Source organism: Jaculus jaculus, chromosome 3, assembly GCF_020740685.1.
Source record: "Jaculus jaculus isolate mJacJac1 chromosome 3, mJacJac1.mat.Y.cur, whole genome shotgun sequence".
Taxonomy (NCBI): Eukaryota; Metazoa; Chordata; class Mammalia; order Rodentia; family Dipodidae; genus Jaculus; species Jaculus jaculus.
Window position 1 is genome coordinate 110,898,422 of NC_059104.1, and position 20,867 is coordinate 110,919,288.

The window sequence follows — 20,867 nt, forward strand, 5'->3', positions numbered from 1 at the left end:
TTTGTTTGTTTTGTACCTGGCTGTATTGTAAAATAATGGTGGCACAGATTTAGTTCTCAATTAGAATTAGTTGAATGAGTGTACACCTTGGATGAAGGGAAACTTAACAGCTACATCTGGAAAGATTAATATAAGTTAGACTTAATGGATTATATTACCCCCTAAAACCCTTTCCCCTCACCCACATCATCTTATTTGAGACATAGTATTCCCCTGTTTCCACCATGGCTGGGGAACAGAGAGAAATTATTTAAAATATCCAATCCTAAACCTACTTATTTGGCTTATCTGGCTTGTCCCATGCCCTTCCTTGATGGCACATACTGGATTATTGAACTGCTCCTCTCTTCCTCCACCACTGAGCTCTGTGCTCTCCTCTGTGGTTCAGCATGGTGAAAATGACAAAGAAACAATCTCTTCAAAGATAGTCATCTCCTGGGTATGTTCCTTCTGTACCTGAAACAAAAACAAAATTCTTAGTTATATAGGAATCACTTTTCTATGCTCAAATATTAAACTATAACACTTTATCATCATAATTTCATAAACATATATTGTTCACAAAGTGAAATCCCTTTCTTCTGTCTTTGAACTGGCTATAGAGAAATGAGCATCAACTATTACAAAACTTCTCCTACAGTGCTGCAACCAGAATAGTTCCACAGCTTGAGAATGCACCTTTATATTGGCCTTACCTCAAAGCTAGACATTTATCCATAAACCTTCTCAGCAGCTATACCAGTGCCTCTCTACCCCTGTGACTTTTCTGTCACCTTGTTTTTCACTGAATCTTGCACTTTCTGTCACCAGCAGATCCATCTGTTCTTAGCTCTAGTCCCCCATCTCACCCCTTCCCATTTCTCCCAAGTGTTAATCCCTCCCCATAACCCAGCCCCAGGGTGCCCTTAAATTCCACATATGCTCCCTCCTATGAGGCTAGACAGGATCTGCTGCTCCTATTTGCTATACAACCTATCCCTATAGTGTATGGCTTGCAAAGTAAATCAGATATAGTCAGAAACGACACATTTTCCAGAAATTATTAAAGCTAATGCACACTGTAATTTCAGACATGTGTCTACCCAACATTTCTCTTCAGGAGTCAATAAAACTGAGAAGACATCACACACATGCTAAATTGCATTTTGAGTAAGTAAATGCAGTGCTGGTGGGTGGTGAAGAGAGTGTAGGCTCTTCTCACATGAAGCCAAATGTAGTTATGATTGAAGACTTCTGTCTCTCCTTTCTGAAAAAGAGTGAAATGTCTTTAAAGTACTGCATAAATGTATTAGTTTTATAGAATGTGTTAACATCAAAAGGTGACTCTTGCTAATGATTTTCTCTCAGTAACCTAATAAAATGTTAAGATACTTTGAAACCAGCCCTGAAACATGACAAGGGCCATCTTCCTTAGGACTATGGACTCTCCAGAGGATATTAATGCTACAGTGTGGCTCTGGATTCTCTCCAAACTCCATGTATGAAGGCTTGCCCCCCAATCTATGGTACTAATGGGAGGTAGTGGAACATTTAGGAGGTGGGCTTAATGAAAGGTAATTAATGTTAGTATTAATTCAATTAATATGCAGGTAGTCTGGGTAGTTTGCTTTGCATTCACAGATAAGCATCTGGATCTTTCAAGACTATTTCCAAACAGAACTGAAATTTATAGGTTATTTAAAGGAGATTAGATTGTGTCATTTAAAGTGACCTGAATATAGTTAATTCATTAAATACTGTTCCCTTAATGGTCTTCTTATACAAAGCAAGACAGTTTGACATGGAGAAAATATATCAGAATTAAAAACACAGTATCCATGAGTCATAAAAATGACACATGAGACTTCCCAGTCTTAGACTAGGTTTTATCACATGAGAATATTTACTAAGAGTTTGTGTTACTTGCCTGTAATGCCAGTTCTTAAGAAGTGGAGACAAGGGATATCTAAACAAGATAGCTAGTTATAGTAGCTGAATCAGTGGGCTGAGTTCATGCTAGATAGCATGTTTCAGTATTTATCTCTTTTTAAAGGTGGAGAGTAATGGAAGAGGACACCTGTCTTCAACCTCTGGTCTCCATATACATGTGTATGCACACACACAAACAGACAAACATACAAGAACACATATATACACACAGGCACACACAAGAACATGTGAAAATGAGGCTATTTATTGAACATTTACAAGGGTCCCAAGATTTATAGCTGACATCTGCCTAGTGAAATGAAAACAAATCTAAAATTTCATTGTTTTGCTACCCTGCAGAAAGCTGTCTCTTTGTTCTTAGGGTGCAGTACCTTACCTCATTGGCAAATACATTTTCATCATAAGGCTAAAAAGGCAATAGGGATTTTTAAAAGAAAATTAAAGGGCAACTCATGGACTAAGATATACCTGGCAATGGACTTATATTCCAAAAGTAGAAAGAACTCTTTCTTCCCATATTTCTGCATTCGAAGAGCTTCTTACTGGGATCTGTGAATGGATCTTTGTAGAGTCTATGAAAACATTTAACATGATATGGATTTTCTGGGATGCATGTTTATAGGCATTATTCTGTGCAGAGGATGCATAGCCTCCACATTAAAGGTGTCAGTGTGCAAAAATAGTTTAAAAAAGAATATTCAAAATGGTCTTGATTACCCATTTCTAATATTACTTCCTATCATTTTCCACCTGTTTATAACAGTTTTAGGATTTATTTAAAGGATGTATTAATAACTAATTAACAGAGCACTACACTTGCTATCTTGATGTTTATTCTATCAGTTTCTCCTTTCTATCACAAACACCGGATCAATGTGAAAAACACCCAGGATGGCTTGCCATCACCTTAGATTTTGTTACACAATTCATACCTTTCTGTGGACACTGTTGCTGCTAACAATATTTTTTATGCTTTGGAGGAATTGTAAACAAGTAGAAAGAATTCAGTTAGCTATCCACTATCACAGGGTCTAGCCCAGAAACACATAGATTTATTTGAACAAAATTGTTTATTATTAAAATCATACCCCTTTTCCAAACATATATAGCTAAATAAAAGTACAGTGAAATAATAATGACATCTGGATTAATCCTTAAAATTATCAAAGTTTTGTGAGAATAATTTTCATTCTTTTATTAATTCATCCAATCAATATTATGAAAGGGAATATGGGTCTACAATTGGTCATGAATTACAAGAGAGCAATTCTTTCCATCCATGATTTATTAACTTATTATTGACAAAATTATATATGTATATATATATATATATATAAAATATATTAAAAAATATAAAATATATACTGCTAAGTGTGTATTTGCCATTTGTATTTCTTCCTCTGTGAAGTGTCTGTTCAGCTCTTTGCCCCATTTTGTGAGCAGGGTGTTTGACTTCTTACTGTTTAGATTTTTGAGTTCTTTGTAGATTCTAGAGATTAAGCCTCTATCAGTGGGATAACGCGAAAATACCTTCTCCTGTTCTCTCGGTAATCTATTGGCTTTGCTTATTGTATGCTCGTCTATAAAGCAACTCTTCTGCTTCATGTGATCCTGTTAGTAGAGTGCCTGTTTAAGATCATGAGCTACTGGGGTTTTGTGCAGGAAGTCTTTTTCCATTGCTAGAGAACTTATTTAACAAAATTATTGAAGAAAACTTCCCCAGTCTCTAAAAAGAAAGGCCCATCAAGATACAAGAAGCCAACAGAACTCCAAAGGCAAATATATTTTTTAAACATTTTTTTTAAATTTTATTTATTTATTTATTTGAGAGTGACAGACACAGAGAGAAAGACAGAGAGAGAGAGAGAGAGAGAGAGAGAGAATGGGCGCGCCAGGGCTTCCAGCCTCTGCAAACGAACTCCAGACGCATGCGCCCCCTTGTGCATCTGGCTAACGTGGGACCTGGGGAACCGAGCCTCGAACCAGGGTCCTTAGGCTTCCCAGGCAAGCGCTTAACCGCTAAGCCATTTCTCTAGCCCACAAATATATTTTTTAATTTTAAATTTATTTTTATTTAAGAAAGAGGGGGAGGGAGAGAGAGAGAGAGAGAATGAGTGCGCCAGGGCCTCTAACCACTGAAAACAAACTCCAGACACATGTACCACCTTGTGCATCTAGCTTATGTGGGACCTGGAGAAGCCTGGGTCTTCAGGCTTCATCAGCAAATGTCTTAACCAGTTAGCCATCTCTCCATTTCCTTATTTGGCATATTTTATGTAGTTAACACATCCATAATCTCAGTTTCTTTTTATGAAAACACAAGACACTTAATCATTAATATACACAATACAGTATTGATAATTATAATCACAGCACTGTACAGAACTTAGTCATTTTATAATTGAAATTTTAAACCTTTTCTCCACTGCTCTCATCCCAATCCTTGGTAGGAATTTTATCATATTTCTGTGTCGACATTTCTACAGTACTCATATAAGTGTGATGATACTGTCTTTGTCATTCTCTGCTTTCCAAATAAGATTTTATATATGTATTTATATAGTTCTAACTATGACCAGACACTGTTCTATGTATTGGATGGACAACAAAGAAGAAAACAAAAAAATCTTTCTTCCATTACATGTATGATCCAGGCAGAGCAATGAATAAGCAAATAATGTTAAAGAAATGTTAAGTTGGGCTGGAGAGATGGCTTAGCGGTTAAGCGCTTGCCTGTAAAGCCTAAGGACCCTGGTTTGAGACTTGATTCCCCAGGACCCACATAAGCACAAAGGGGCACACGCATCTGGAGTTCATTTGCAGTGGCTGGAGGCCCTGGCACGCCCATTCTCTGTCTCTCTCTCTCTGTCTGCCTCTTTCTCTCTCTGTCACTCTCAAATAAATATAAAAAAATTAAAAAAACAATTTAAAAAAAGAAATGTTAAGTCATTCCAAATGGCTGTCAGTGCCATCATGAAAACAGTAATGTGGGTAGCTAGTACTATGTGTCTAAGGCAGACCTGGGACTAGCGTTAAATATTTTCTTAGTTTTATTTATTTATTTGAGCAAGAGAAAAACAAAGGCAGAGAGAGGAAGAAAGAGAGAGAATGTCTGCTCCAGGGCCTTCAGCCATTGCAAACAAACTCCAGATGCATATGCCACCTTGTGCATTTGGCCCATGTGGCTGTGTGGATCCTGGGGAACCAAACCTCATTCCTTTGCCTTTGCAGGCAAGGGCCTTAAATGCTAAGCCATCTTTCCAGCCACAGCGTTGCAATTTATTTTTGTTGTTGTTTATCGAGGTAGGGTTTCACTCTATCCCAGGCTGACCTGGAATTCACTATGCAGTCTTATGGTGGCCTTGAACTCTTGGCAATCCTCCTACCTCTGCTTCCCAATTGCTGGGATTAAAGGTATGTGCCATCATGCCCAGCTGGGTTATAATTTTTAATTGGGCGATCATGAGATTCGTCTCTGAGGAAATGATAGTACAGCCAAGATCAAAGGAATGAGAAGGGGATGAAGAGATGATTCAATGGTTAAAGGACTTGCTTATAAAGCCTGATGGCCAGGATTCAAATTCCCAGTTCCCATTACAGCCAAACTCACAAAGTGGTGCATGCATCTGGAGTTTGTTTGCAGTGGCAGGAAAGGAACCCCTGGCATGCCTATTCTGTCTCTTTCTCTACCTATCTCTTTCTCTCTCTATCTCTCTCCTCCCCGTCTCTCTCTCTCTCTCCTGTATGTGTCATAAACATATAAATTAAATATGTTTTGAAGGAGCAAATAAGATGAAAAATTTACAGAATTTTCAAGACACAGGGCCATTAGTGCAGAGGTTTAGGCAAAAACATGCTGGGGTGCATTGTATTCAGGATGAGGGATGCCTATGTGATCAGAGCTGAATATTGGATGAAGAGTAGGTGAGTGAGGATCAGTGAGGGGACAGGTCAGATGGAAACAGGGCTCATCTGTTACTTGAAAGCTGTTGAGTGAGATGGGAAGTCTGTGAAGTGTGTGAACATAGGAAGGACTTGATTTGACTTATACTTTAAATGTACTAATAAGATGTATAGTCCATTTTACATTTCACCTATTTTCGTGAAGTGCTTGAGGCATTACAATAAATAATGAGAAGGATTCATTTCCTATTCTTTGGTGTAAATTGTAAAACTGACTGAAGTTGGAAAGATGAATTAAGTTCTTCAATTTCTAAAGCTTGCCAGAAAAAATATCAAAGTGAAAAAGAACAAACAAAATATTAGTTTGAAAAACTAAACAGAAGGGATATTTAGTTATTGAGCATTCATAAATAACAGCAAAGCATCACTAAACAAGAGTGCAACTGCTGCTCCAAGGAGATAGTGTCATGGATGAGAAAAGCCAGAAACAGATTCAAGCTGTGTAAATATTTAATGTAATGGGAAGGCAGCATTTCAAATACTGTGACAATCGTCTTCTGAGTTAACATGTTAAAGAAAAACTCATATACTCACATATACTACATTAAATCACACACAGAGAGAGAAAGGAAAGGGAAGGAGGGTTGAATAAAATAAAACAAAACAAAAAGACTAAGAAGAAAGGAAGAATTTCTGGTCAAACACCAAACATAGAAACTACAAATACAATGATCATGAATAGATGCCTGTCTTGAACATTATTTCCAAAATAATTAATAAAAATTAATTTTAGAAATATGATGATTAAAAGTCAAATGAAAAATTGGGAAGCAAAAAAGCTACAACTTCCAGCTGAGGGTTTATGACTCTGATGTGGAGCCAGCAGTGGCAGCACACACATGTATATAAATTCAGTTCTTAGAAGTGTGAGGTGAGAGCATCGTAGGGTCAAGGCTTTACTGGGCTAGTTACCTGGCCAGCAGGGAAACAACAGAGACCTGAGGGGAAATAAACCTGAATACAAAGGCAAACAGACACAAGAAGGAGACCAAGCTAGGTGTTTGTCAAGGTCTCAAAATTTTATTTTTACACATAGGTTTATATAGAGTTGTAGGGGAAGGAGTCACATTCAGGCCAGAGATCACAGGGTTACTGGCTAAATGCAATTTCTTTGTTTCTTCATCAATTACCAGCAGCACCAGGGGAGGCTATCACCCAGGTGTAATGGTTTCTTCATTTCTGGTAATAGATCATTAGATGAGGAAATAGAAACTTAACCCGCAACATGATGGTTTCTGTCAACATGGTCAAGGTTAGGCTCATAGCTCCCAACATCTCCTCCTTTCTTTTATACAAAAAGAGGGGGAGGTCCCGCTAAGCAGTGGTGGGCATTAACCAACAGGGGGAATAGGTACCTGACTCTTCCTGTGGGCTATTTGTATTTGGGTAGTGGAGTAGGGTAGAACGATTTTATCAGGATCCTTAACAAATATTTTTTAGTCCCACAATATTGGCCCTTGGTACCTTTTGGGGAGGGAAGGCAGGGCCTATGTAAATAACAGTTGTGATACCAACCTCCATGCAAGTCAGGTTTCTCTCTCAGGGAATTCAGAAGCGGTCAGAAAGGGACCTTCCCTTGTGGTGCTTTGCCTCGCACCCATGTTGGTGCTCATATCATACTCATTTTATTGTGAGCTGATATGCATAGGTCTGAATCCTATGCAGGTCTTAAAAGAGGAGAAACCTTTTGCCATAAGACAGATAGACCGCAGTTATAGCAGAGGAGTAGAGGACAGTAGCATAGTAAATGAGTACATAATGTAAGATCAAGGGAGAGTGATAGTTGCAGGTGGTAGGTCTTCAGTGGCAACACCTTGATCCACCAGCTCCAGTCTGTGATAATGGACCTGCAAAGGCTGTATCTTAATGGCATCAATCTGTTGACATATAAAAGACATGATTTTATTTATAATAATAGGTCTGATTGTGAGTAGGAGGATTAAGATAAGTAGAGGTCCTAGTACCAATGGCAACCAGGAGAGGAAGGGGAAATTGGCCCAAATTTGAGAGGAGTGGCATTTGTAGTGGGTTTTATGTATGGCACAGTTTCTAAAAGGGGGATGGATTGAGCAATATAAGCACTATCAGTATGCAGATTAAAGGAAGTATGTGGAACTTGTTGAAAAACCTGTAAAACAAAAAGCTCCACCAGTTGAGCAGAGTGGAATGGGGATAATAGGGGAGTGGTTTGATTGTCTATAGTGAAGGTTGCCACTCCATTAGAGGAGCCACCAGTAAAAACTAGGGGGATGTGGGGAAGGGGTTGAGGAGAGGTCAATGTAGGAAAAAGAAATGGCTGATTTCTCAGAAATTGGAGAAGCTTGTCAGCAGGGTAGTGGTTATCAAGGGATCCCTGAAAAGAGGTACAAGAGTTGGGTAGAATGATTTTATCAGGATCCTTACCAAATATTTTTCTGCTTTGGTCACGCCCAATTTTTATTAACTCTGCCACCCACAAGGTGTAAAGGGTAAGGACTTTGGGTGGTGAAGTGGGTAAATGGACCCAGAAGAGGGGCCCCTCCTGCCAGAACACCCCAGTGGGTATAAAGTCAGTGGTGCATATAACCAGGAGAAGCAGCTTCTCATAAGAGAAAAAATGTGTCCCTTTGGCTCAGAATTGCGGCTTCTACTATCTTCAGAACCTCCAGGGTGGGGCCTGTTAATGAGCAGCCTGAGGCAGGGTCTGAATCTCCTTTGAGGATGTCAAACAAGGGTTTAAATTCTCTAGTAGTTAGCTTGAGATAGGGCCTGAGCCAGTTAATATCTCCTATGAGTTTCTGAAAATCATTTAAAGTTTTTAGGTGATCAGTTCTAAGTTGAATCTTTTGTGAAAGAATTTCATTATGAAAAAGTTCAAAGCCTAAGAATAAGTAAGGAGGTTTTAGTTGAATTTTATCAGGAGCTATCTGAAGACCAGCTCCAGTAAGTGCCCTAGAAAGCTCTTAAGAGCAAGTAAGGAGTTCAGTGGGATCGGGTCTGGCCAGGAGAATGTCATCCATATAATGAATGACATACAAAGAAGGCCATCTATATCTAAATGTATCTATAACTTAGGCCACAAATTTTTAACACAGCATGGGGCTATTGGCCATATCTTGGGGCAAGACTTTCCATTGGAATCTCAGCATAGGGCCTCTAAAATTTACCATAGGAATACTAAATGCAAAATGCAGATGATCCTCAGGATGCAAGGGAATTGTAAAAAAGCAATCCTTTAGGTCAATAATGATTTTACAACATCCTGCAGGAATTGCCACTGGAGTGGGGAGGCCTGGTTGTAGGGCTCTCATAGGTACCATGGCCTTATTAATTTCTCTAAGGTCTTGGAGTAACCTCCATTTTCCAGACTTTCTCTTTATAACAAAGATAGGAGTATTCCAAGGAGAGGTGGTAGGTTCAATATGGCCTGAAGCAAGTTGTTCCTACACTAACATCATGGCTGCAGCTAATTTTTCAGAAGTTAAGGGCCATTGATCAACCCACACAGGTTCTGTTGTTTTCCAAGATATTTTATCTGCATGGGGTACAAGCATGTCAACAGCCATTAGGATAAATTTTTGTAGCCTATTCCAGCTCGATCAGTCTTTATAGTAACTGGGATTGGCTCTTTTGTTCCCTGAGAATGTTTTCCCAATCCTTGTCCTGGGCAGAAGCCTTGATTAAGCATTTGGTGGGCTACCAACTCATTAGGGCTGCACATAATAAGTTTAATTTGAGAGAGGATGTCTTGGCCCCAGAGATTAATGGGCAGGCCTGGGACCACATAAGGTTGGATGGTGCCTTGATTGCCCTCTTTGTCCTCCCACTGAATAACTTCAAAACTTTGTAAAGGGTTAGAGGCCTGTCCAATTCCTTTGAGATGAGTTATGGAAGCAGTGAGAGGCCAAGATGCAGGCCAATTTTTACTGGAAATAATTGTGGCATCTGCACCAATGTCTATAAGACCTTCAAAGGTCTTTCCTTTTAGCTTTAATTTAAGAAGGGGTCTTGCTTGAGTGACTCTTGTGCCCAATAAATATCTGATGACCCAAACCCATGGGGATCTCTCTTTTGTTTCTGACAGGGTGCCTTATCATTGAGGGGCAATAGTATTAACTGAGCCATCCATTGGCCAGGAAGTATGGTAATATGCCCCTGAAGGGCAGTGGCCATGAGTTTAATTTCCCCAGTATAGTCATTATCAATGACTCCTGGAGAAATGGTGAGGCCCTGAATGGTTGAACAGGCACAACCCAAGATAAGACCAAAAGTGTTTTTTGGCAAGGGACCAAAAACTCCCATGGCAAGGACCTGAGTCCCCACCTCTGATGTTAGTATTGTTCTGGAGGCGGAACAGAGGTCCAGTCCTGAACTGCCAGTGGTTTCCTGGGAGAGGGCAGAGATGTTAAATTTTAGGTATACTGGGGGATGAACCTGATAGTCCCAGGGTTCTGTCTGGGAATCATTCTGGGACCCTGAGGTAGGCTCTGTGTCATGTTTCCCTGTTTTGGTGGTAAGGGGTTTCCCTGGATATCTGTTTTAGAATGGCACTCAGAGGCCCAATGTTTGCCATGCTTACAACATGGAGAGAGGGAGGAAGGAGGTGGTGCAGCCTTGGGGCCTGTACATTCTCTGGAAAAATGACCTGGCATTTTACAATTAAAGCAAGCTTTATTGTTATTTCCCTGTGTGAAGCCCTTTAGGGCAGCTCCTATGGCTAGCTCAATGCTGTGAGAGGCAGGCTGGCTTAGAGATCAGGTCAGTTGCCTCCTCCTTTTAAGTAACAGGACATTACAATCTTTTTTAAAATATCTGACAAATTATAAGTTACCTCTTTAGAGGAAGTTTTGTTGTTTTTAATAATCCTCTATGTAAGGTGAACTTGACATAGAACAAATATCTGGCAAATTCACTCCCGCAAAAGACATTTAACTTTTCCTTTTTAATTTCTATGCTCAGGCCTTTGATTTCCTTGAAATGGTTCTCTAGAAGAGAAAGGGGTGTCACCTGCATCTGTCTCATCTCTTTAGTCACAAACAGTCATAAACATGACACTACTAGCAAACACAATGAATACACATAAAGACATACACAAACATAAAAAGAACGAATCCTCCTGATAAAATCAAAAACTTAGCTTAAAGAACTTGAAGCAGTCTCAATTCCTTGTGCTTTTAAAATAACTGTTACTATGGCAATTAGCTCCTTTTTACTCTTTGCTAAATCTTTTTTCTTAACCCATGTTCCTTGTGTCTTGAGAGAAGTCCTTCAACAATTCATGTTTACTTAGGGTCTGTCCCATGATAGAAAGGTAAGAGTAGAAATGGCAAGACCAGAGGGCAATGTGCCTGGCCAGGGAACCAGCATGGGGGATTCCCCAATGGGCCTGAAGCAAGCCTGTCTGCAAGTTTAAGAATCCGGTAGCCACCCTAAGGGCATTTACTGGCGGTTGCGTGACTGGTTTCAGTGGTTGGAAGAGAGGCTAGATAGGAGGTCTTTGCCAATGCCCGAACAGGCTGTCAGGATTTTCACAGGGAGCTAGGGGCCTTCAGCCAATGCCAGAGGGTAGCCCTGGCCAAGAGGCTTCAGTTGCCCTGTTGCTATGTTGTAATTCTATACGACGGCGCCAACTGAAATTAAAAGAAAGAAAAGAAGTTTAGAAAGAGCAATAAAGAAATCCCGCAGTTCCTGTGTCTTGAAAATCTGACTGAATAGTCTTTATTGAAATGGTTTGCCTAGAAGTCTGCATCACTTGTCTTACCTTAGTCAGATCTGTATCACAGGCGGGCTTCTGTGGTGATCACTGTGTGAATCTTCACTTTCCAATGAGGCGGTGATTCAGTGAAAATCTTCACTTGCCAATGAGGTGGTGATTCAGGTAGAGGAATGGCCATTCACTCAAGCAACGTTCTGGTTTTTTCTTTGTACCTCAAGCCCCACACATTGGGTGCCACTTGCCCGGGCCAGTAGGGGAACAACAGAGACCCAAGGGGAACTAAACCTGAATGGGAGAGGCAAACAGACACAAGCAGGAGACCAAGCTAGGTGTTTGTCAAGGTCTCAAAATTTTATTTTTATACATAGGTTTATATAAGGTTGTAGGGGGAAGGAGTCCTATTTAGGCCAGAGATCACAGAGTTACTGGCTAAATGCAATTTCTTTGTTTCTTCATCAATTACTGGCAGAACCTGGGGAGGCTATCACCCAGGCATAACAGTTTCTTCATTTCTGGTAATAGATCATTAGATGAGGAAATAGAAACTTAACTCGCAATATGGCGGTTTCTGTCAACATGGCCAAGGTTAGGCTCATAGATCCCAACAGGCTAGAAGGTGATTTACAGGCCAGCCTTTACACCATGGAAAATCTATGTCTCAAAAACAACAAAACAGAATTATAGTAACAGACATAACTATCTCTTACATTTAAAGTTCACTACATGGGAAGGTATTCCTGCCTGGTATTGAAAACCCAGGCAACAGCTGATGGCTGGGGAAGGTTAAGCCATAGGGAGGTTCAACTCCTGTGGTTTGGCTGAAAAGATATATTATTCCCAAAAAACTGCCCTCTAATTGTTTATGCTTTTGTCCATATATTAATGCTACCTTCATGTTTGGATAGAGAAGCTTGTCTTTTCAGATGGAAGTTACCACTGGAGAGACTCAAAAATAATCAAAGTGCTGAGAAGTAACAGGGGGATGTTTAGCATTAAATGAGGCATCTTTGTCACACCCTCCAGGGCTCAGGGACTACAGTAAAAGAGGCAGAAGAAATAATGTAAGACTGTTTAAGATTATTGTTCGAAGTGGTGTTTTTTTTATTTTTTGTTTTTTTGTTTTTAGTGTTTTATTAGTATTGCTTTATCTCCACAGATGTGGCCTGATTTAGAGCAATCTCCACAGAGATATAGGTCTTGAAGAGACTGTCTCTTCATGCTTGAGATAAAGAAGACTGTGTCCAGGGAAGAAACCAGCCCTCACTCAAAGGATGGCTCAGCTAGTGATATACATACTGTGGTTATATAAGCTCTCAATGTTTGTTTGTTTCTTTTAAATTATTTTAGCTTTAAAAATATGGAAATAGAATCTGTCAAGGGCAAGTGTTTCATACAGAAAAATAAATGAGTGTGTAGACTCCTTTTCAGTATGGGTTTATATATATAACTTTTTGTTTGTGTGTCATATATAGTGCAAAGAACAGTATGTCTGAAAAGCTATGCTGTGAGCAGCATATGAAGTCCAGAGGAACAGACACATTTTTCTCAGAACTCAAGGTCTGAAAGAGATTGTTACATGTGCACATAGACTTACCAGGATGCAGTGGAAGCTGACTGAAGTAAGGCTTAGTTGTCCTTTCTATTTAAATGTCCTGAACTATCTTCTGCTCCCTTTCCCCTCCCATTTTGCATTGTGTGCTGATGCACTCTCCTTAGCACAAGCTCTTCTCACTGATATTCATTTCTGTTTCCCATTTTAAATGCTGTTGGGCTTGATTCTATTTTATGTTATCTTTAAATTTAGGAAAGCAGCTGTTTACATTTATTGTGATGTGCTGTATCTAGCAGCCTTTATATGCAAATAAAATTGCAAGATTAAAAAAAAAGAAGAAGAATGTAAGAGCCAAAGGATGGAGAGGAATGCTTTGGATTTGACCTTCCTGTCACAAAGTGGCCATGGTTTTCATGGCCACTAATAGTGGTAAATGCTACCTTCACAAGACCTGTACAATAGGAGGACAAAATAAAATGATAACATCAAAATAGAAGAGGGACTAGCTGGAATAAAGAAGGAGCTCAGTGGAGGGAGGACCTGGGAAAGGATGGTGGGGAGGGATTATAATCAGACTGCATTGTGTATGTGTATAGAGGTTGTTAATAAGAACTTAAAATTAAAAAGAAAGATCTTTTTCTGATGGATAAATGGATTATTATTATCATTCTATCAGAGAAATGGGTACTCAATATTAACTTACCCATTCATTTATTTAGCAATTATCTATTAATGCTATATTTAAGCCTTTATAAATTTGGCAGCAGAAAAAAAACATATATTAAAGTGCAGACATAAAATACAAATTCAATAAGAAAAATGGAAATGAACTCTAAGCCAGAAATTGGTAGGAAGTGAGAAGCAATTATGTTTCACAGGGCAAAGAAGACCTCTTACTCCCAGTAATTAACAAAAGATGAAATCAAGCAGCCAATTTATAAGCATTTCATGTCACTTGAAAGAAACACAAAATAAAAACATTACAATATAATAATTTTCTTTCTGTCAAATTACGAAGGAGGTTATCACTTGAATACAGAAACTAAATTAACTTTCAAAAAAATTAACATGTTCAGGGCTGGCAAGATGATTCAGTGGTTAAAGGTGCTTGCATGAAAAGCCTGATGGCTCAGTTTTAATTCTCTGGTACTCACAGAAATCTAAATGCATGAGGCCCTGGCTCTTCCATACTCTCTCTGTGTCTGCCTCTCTTGCTCTGTATCAAATAAAAAAAAAATAACAAATTTCCATAAGGAAAGAAAGAGGTAAATATGATTAAAATGAGGGACTGGGAAGATAGTCCAATGGGTAAAGTAAGTGCATGTTGTGCAAGCCTTAGGACCTGAGTATGGGTCACCAGAACCAGTGGAAAATGCCTACTGTGGTGGCATATACCTGTAATCTTAACAGTAGGGAAAAGAGCTACCTAGTGTAGCTCTAGGTTCATCAGAAACCCTGTGTTGCAGTCAGTGAGGATAAAGAAGAAAAGTATGAAGGTCTGAAAATATGTCTTTATTGGATGGAAAAGGAGTGATTTGAAAGGTGAGAGTAAATGAGTATGTCATTTAGTTATTTAGTAATTAAGAGATTAGTGCCATTATTGAGAAACCAAGCACTTTATACTGGAACAATAGGGAAAATGGCTGCAGGTCATTTCAGGAGATAGCCAGATCCCACCTATTATAGGCTTGAGGGTAGAAAATTACCAACTCATTTGAAAGACTTTCATTTAAGAATAGAGGGCCTCCAGGAAAGGACCACCTACATGTTGCCCAGATCCAGATATACAGATACTGAAAGGCCACTAGCTATGGTCTGTGATGGCCAGGATACTGTGTGAGCATCCAGCAGATCTGGGCATTGACCATTCAGCAACGCAGCTTGTGCCAAGCACCTTCAAGACTCCAGGATGATGGAAATGTCAGAAACATGGAATATCTGTGAAGAAAAGCTGTAGGAAACAAGTGGGACCAGTCCAGGAAAAAGGCTATATAGGCTATACACAGCAAGGCAGTTGGATATGAGGCTGCCCAGCCATTTGAAATTCAGATCATGATACCATGTGCCCCAGTACAGACATGAAGCTATGGGAGTTAATAAGTGCCTTGGTGTGTTTGGTCTTGCTTTGGACAAGTTCTCCCTTCCTACTCTTCCATCCTCATTTGGAATGGGAATGTTTACTGTGTGCCACTGTATGTTAGAAGAATGTAAGTTGATTTTTTTGTTATTTTACAGAGGCTTACATGTAAGATTGGCAGGAATCGCAGAAAAGACTTTGAACATTTTTTTAATATTATTGACACTATAAGGATTGTTAGAGATGGAGGAATGAATTTTGTATTGTGAGATGGATATGAGCTTTATTAGAGATGTAGGGGTAACATGTTTTGGTTTAAGGAGTTATGTTTGGATGTCAACTTTACAAGGGGTAGACTTGTATGAATAACCTTGATTTTCAAACTGATTTGATTAAGAAATATATTGGTAACAAGTAGATTAGTGAACCCATACCTCTGGTTCTATCTGTGCTGGCATTTCTGGAGGAAGTTGGCCTAATCAATCCTTTGATGGAGTCATAATATGACAGCAAAGTTGCTGAACCAGATCACATGGTAATGAAGAATACTACATGTATTTCACCATACTTTTGGCAAACCTGATTATATAATTTTCAATGTTTTATATTATACTATGGAAGACTTCTTTTGTCATTTTATATTTTTCAAGTTAGTAGCTTATTTTTAGCAAGTACCTTTTAGCAACTATTAAATTCTTGGAAGTACATTTTTCCTATGAATATAACTGATTATAAATGTTACCTCCCTATTTTTAACCATCTTTAACCAGGACTAAGGATCTGGCATAATGGTTAAAGGTACTTCTGGGCTGGAGAGATGGCTTAGCGGTTAGGCGCTTTCCTGTGAAGCCTAAGCACCCCAGTTCGAGGCTTGATTCCCCAGGACCCACGTTAGCCAGATGCACAAGGGGGCACATGCATCTGGAGTTCGTTTTCAGTGGCTGGAGGCCCTGGTGCGCCCATTCTCTCTCTCTCTCTCTATTTGCCTCTTTCTCTCTCTGTCTGTCACTCTCAAATAAATAAAAATGAACAAAAAATGTTTTTTTTTTTTTAAAAAAAAGGTACTTTTGCTTGCTTTCAAAACCTGCCAGCTGGGTTCAATTCTCTAGCATTCATGTAAAGTCATACCCAAAGTGATCCATACATCTGGCATTTGTGCGAAGCATCAAGAGACCCTGGTAAGCCCACAGTATATATACAAGTGCAAATAAAAATTAAATAAATGAAAATAAATATCTTCTTCACAAACCTGAGTGTATGATTTTGAACCCTGCTGGCAAAGCTAGTCCTGTAGCATCTAGTCAATGATGGGTGAGCACAGCACGCTCACAATGCCCTTCTTCTGGAAGAGTTCTGGAACAGATCTTATTTCCTCATTAGCAGTGCTACAGATGTTCCCACATACTAAATATCCTTTAGAATCAGTCCAGTCTACCAGAGGGAATCTTAATGCATATAAAAGCACCAATGAAATCCATGCTATCCTATCATTAGATAGGCTGAAAACATGTAGCAGAGTCAGAGGGGAAATAAAATCCAACAAGGTCCATGGGTCTTTGATACTTAAAATTGCCTAAATGGTTTTAAGAATAAACTGCTCACATTTATTGAACCAGTGCTTTGAAGGTAACAAGACAAAGCAGCCAGCACTAGTTAAATAATGCTTACAATTTCCTTGGGGACCAAAGCCTGCAAAGTCTTCTTTCTAACCATCTATCAGATCGATCTATACAGCTTGTACGTGTGTATGCAAGGCACAATGCTCAGACTCTTTAGTGAATCAAGAATAAAGACTGTGCATTTATATATTTAATAAGATGCAGGTATGGTTTGGATACTGAGGCAACATGTAAAATCGGGAAGATGAACACAAATCCCACAAGTACTAGTTCTTTCCTTCCAGGTAGCTAATCAATGTGTATGTTGATTTAGACCAATGGAACATTTTACCCAGGACTTGATACAAGTCCAAGTTACCCCATGGAGTTAAACCTCATATTACAAGAAATAAGCGTTGGAGATTACAGATGTTATCCGTCCTGCCTGCCTTTCTAGGCTAACATGAGGCAGGAAGATGAGGTGAATTATTCTCAGTTTAACAATGCAGTTATTCTCATGGGAGGAATGTTTTGGTTTCCTTATGCTAGGCACATTGGTATTTGGAAGTCAAAGAAATAACACCAACAAACGATTTGGATATTCTGGAGAATAAAATTATCTCATATTAAACCCATCTACTTAGATGTGACCTGCTTCAAATCAGTTATACCCAACGGAGGGAGAGCAGCCATACCTAGGTCACAGACGAGACTCACACAGGCAGCTGCAGACAATGTTGACTTTTGAGAGGAGAGGGGCTATTGGTGAGATAGCATTTATCATAGGTCAATGGAACAAGGGTAAAAATCTTTTCCTAAGGGCATTGAAATGAAAGTTTCAGTGGTAGAGAGAGCAAAACAATGACAGTGTTCAAGGACAAAAGTCTACTCTCCCTTCTAAGAAAGCCATTGAACCTGGAAAGCATGTTGGAAGAATTTGTGCTGCACATTCTAAGTTGACTGAACTCACTCATCACCAGCAACCAAAATAATGAGCCAACTAAAGGGTCACCCAGAGGCAGCAACTGGTTCACTATGCTTTATGGCTGGACTAGTTTTTCCCTTTAAACATAAGAAGTATATATCTGTTATATTATTTTTCAGCTTCAAATCTGTGGCAGTTTGAATGAAATTTACCACATGGGCTCATATATTCTGAATACTTGGACCACACTTGGTAGCAACTTGGGAGGTAGAGTCTTGCTGGGGGAGGAATGTCACTAGGGGAAGATCTTAAGGTTTATTAATCCAGTCCTACTGGGTGTTCACAGCTCTCTCACTCTTCCTTCTACTTTTCAGCTGACATAACAAGATGTAATGCCCAGTCTCTGCTCTAACATGATGAAACTTCCCAAGACTATAAGCCAAAGGAAACTATTTCCTCCTATCAACTGCTTTTGTTTGAATGTTTTGTCTCAGAAGCAAGAAGGTAACTGCTACAAAATTGATCCTCCCCTTTCTACTGCATTGTAACTCTGTCAAATACATTTGCCACAGTGCAACATTAACTAGTTTCCTACCCATTTCTACCAGTAGGAGAAACTGTAGTAGGATGGATGAAGAAGGGAAAGGACAACTTTCATGTTTCTTCTTACTATCAGTTTAGCTCTACCTACAGCTCCCCTGCCCAACCCCAGATCCATCCTGATCACTTCCTCACAGATCCAGCAACAGCCAGACACACCCCTCCTCAGAGAACTGAAAACCTACACAACAGGTCCCTTCGCCCTCCATTTGCCAGGGTGGTGATACACTACCTCAGTGACCTCCTTTCTTACTCAAGTCTTCCAAAGTTTTTGTACCTAATTTCCTGTATCACATCTCTGTGTAGAAGGCTTAGTGTATTCTTATCCCTAGATGGACCACGTGTCCACTAAAGAAGACACCTATTAATTTGGCTAATGTGTTCAAAAGAAAAAAGATGAAATATAAATGTATTAGTTGTGCTTTTTAAATTGTATAATTTACTTAAACAAAAGCATTTGCTGACTGCATCTGTCCTGAAAAATATGTTTATGGTTCAATGATTTATACAATCCACATATGCAAGTTAAGTTCAACCTTACCATTTATTGAACACTATAACACATATAAACATAAACTGCTATCATTTCATATGATTTATTTACTTCTGAGCTATTTACAAAGTTTTAGCCTATTTTCTAGAATTAGTCTCTAAAGATGACCCTAGAACCCTTCTCTATACATATTAACCTCATAGCCTCCTTATACCCATGCACTCTACTAGGGTGGGTATGGTGGTTTGAATTTTATTCCCAAATAAACTCAGTGTTTTCAATTCTTGCTCCCAGCTGATGGCAATTTGGGAAGTACAGTATGTGCTTTCAGATGTTAAAACCCAGCTTCTTGCTTGCCAGAGCTCACCTCACTTTCTTGCTGCTTTCTCCCAGTTGCTGTGACAAAAAGCGATATCCAGCCTCTCTTCTTTCATCTTGGCCTGGCATTGTGAAGCTTCCTTTGGAGACTGTAAGACAAAATAAACATTTTCCTTCCAACTTCCTTCCTTGGTTGGGTGTTTCAGCCCAGTGATGTGAAGGTAACTATAAGAAGTAAGAATTTTCCTGGGTTCCTGTGTACTAAGTCAATACAGGCTGACTGACAACAATCTGGGTTGACTTAACACACTCCACTGTAAGTTCTCATGCCTGAGCTTCAGAAATTTTAATAGGTCCTGGTAGTGACCAGCAGGGTACCTTTCTTGAGTTCCATGACATGCCTAGTTTGAATATATCTAATAATTTTGAGCTCATGCTGAGAATGCAATTTTGAGTGCCCAGATACAAGATTAAGTGACAACAGGTAATCATTTTCTGCATATTATCCATACTGTGGCTTAGAGATATCCACACAAACTGTGAATTTTTTTTTTTCCATTCCTTCATGTTAGTCTACCCAGCCTCACAGTTTCCTTCAATTCTTGTGGTAATTTCCATCTTACTATGTCTCTTATATCAAGATTTATTTTAGCCTGGCGTGGTGGCACACGCCTTTAATCCCAGCACTTGGGAGGCAGAGGTAGGAGGATGGCTGTGAGTTCGAGGCCACCCTGAGACTCCATAGTGAACACCAGGTCAGCCTGGGCTACAGTGAGACCCTACCTCAAAGAAAAAAACAGATTTATTTTAGAGGGGGCTGGAGAGATGGCTTAGCAATTAAGGCACTTGCCTACAAAGCCAAAGAACCCAGGTTCAACTCCTGAACACCCACATAAGCCAGATGCACAGGGTGTGCATGCACCTGGAATTCGTTTGCAGTGGCTGGAGGCCCTGGTGCACCCATTCTTTCTCTTTCTCTCTCTAACTGCCTATTTCTGTCTCTCTCTTAAATAAATAAATAAAAATAAAAATATTTTTTTATTTTTTTAAGATTTATTCTTATTGTATTTATTTATTAGAGATAGTGGGCATCAGGACCTCTAGCCACTTCAAATGGAACTCCAGATACAATGAGCCACCTTGCGCGTCTGGCTTATGTGGGACCTGGAGAATCAAACCTGGATCCTTTTTTTTTTAATTTAATTTATTAGTTTTCTTTTCAGTAAATACAGGCAGTTTGGTACCATTGTTTAGGCTCATCTGTGATCTACTCCCTCCCATTGGACCCTCCTTGTTGATGTAAATGGGTCTTGCATAATGGAGTTAGCCCCCAGTTATTGGTTTGATAAATGTCTCTGCAAATCATGACCCAACATGTGACTCTGACATTCTTTCCGCCCCCTCTTCTGCAAAATTTCCCTGAGCCATGTTGGGTCCATTTGTGGTCTGCTTCAGTGCTGAGGTGTTGGGGGCCTCTGAGGCTCTGGCTCTCTGATTTGGTAGGAGTTTATTTTTCTCTGTGTTGGTCTCCTTCCCCTTTGTGCTGATATCGGGTTCACAGGAAAACATCACCCTTGCCTATTTCGCCAATTGTCCTTAGTTTCAGTTGGGCCCCTTTTGAGGTATGTTGGGGCAGCTCTCTTCTTAGGATCTGCATCTATCTGAAAAAGAGAAGCAGACTCTCCAATGGAGAGTAAGTTAGCACCTGGAAAATTGA

The 20,867-nt window shown here is 39.5% G+C and overlaps 1 long non-coding RNA gene across 1 annotated transcript in view; it reads right to left on the reverse strand.

The window, feature by feature from the left end:
- Positions 1 to 339: 339 nt before the first annotated feature.
- The window catches only part of LOC123459259, a 70,640-nt gene continuing 50,112 nt past the window's right edge, over positions 340 to 20,867 (reverse strand). The window contains exons 2-4 of the long non-coding RNA XR_006636159.1: positions 19,200 to 19,299; positions 11,633 to 11,872; positions 340 to 456 (exon numbers count right to left, since the gene is read on the reverse strand). This is a non-coding gene — a long non-coding RNA (uncharacterized LOC123459259). The remainder of the gene's footprint in view (positions 457 to 11,632; positions 11,873 to 19,199; positions 19,300 to 20,867) is intronic.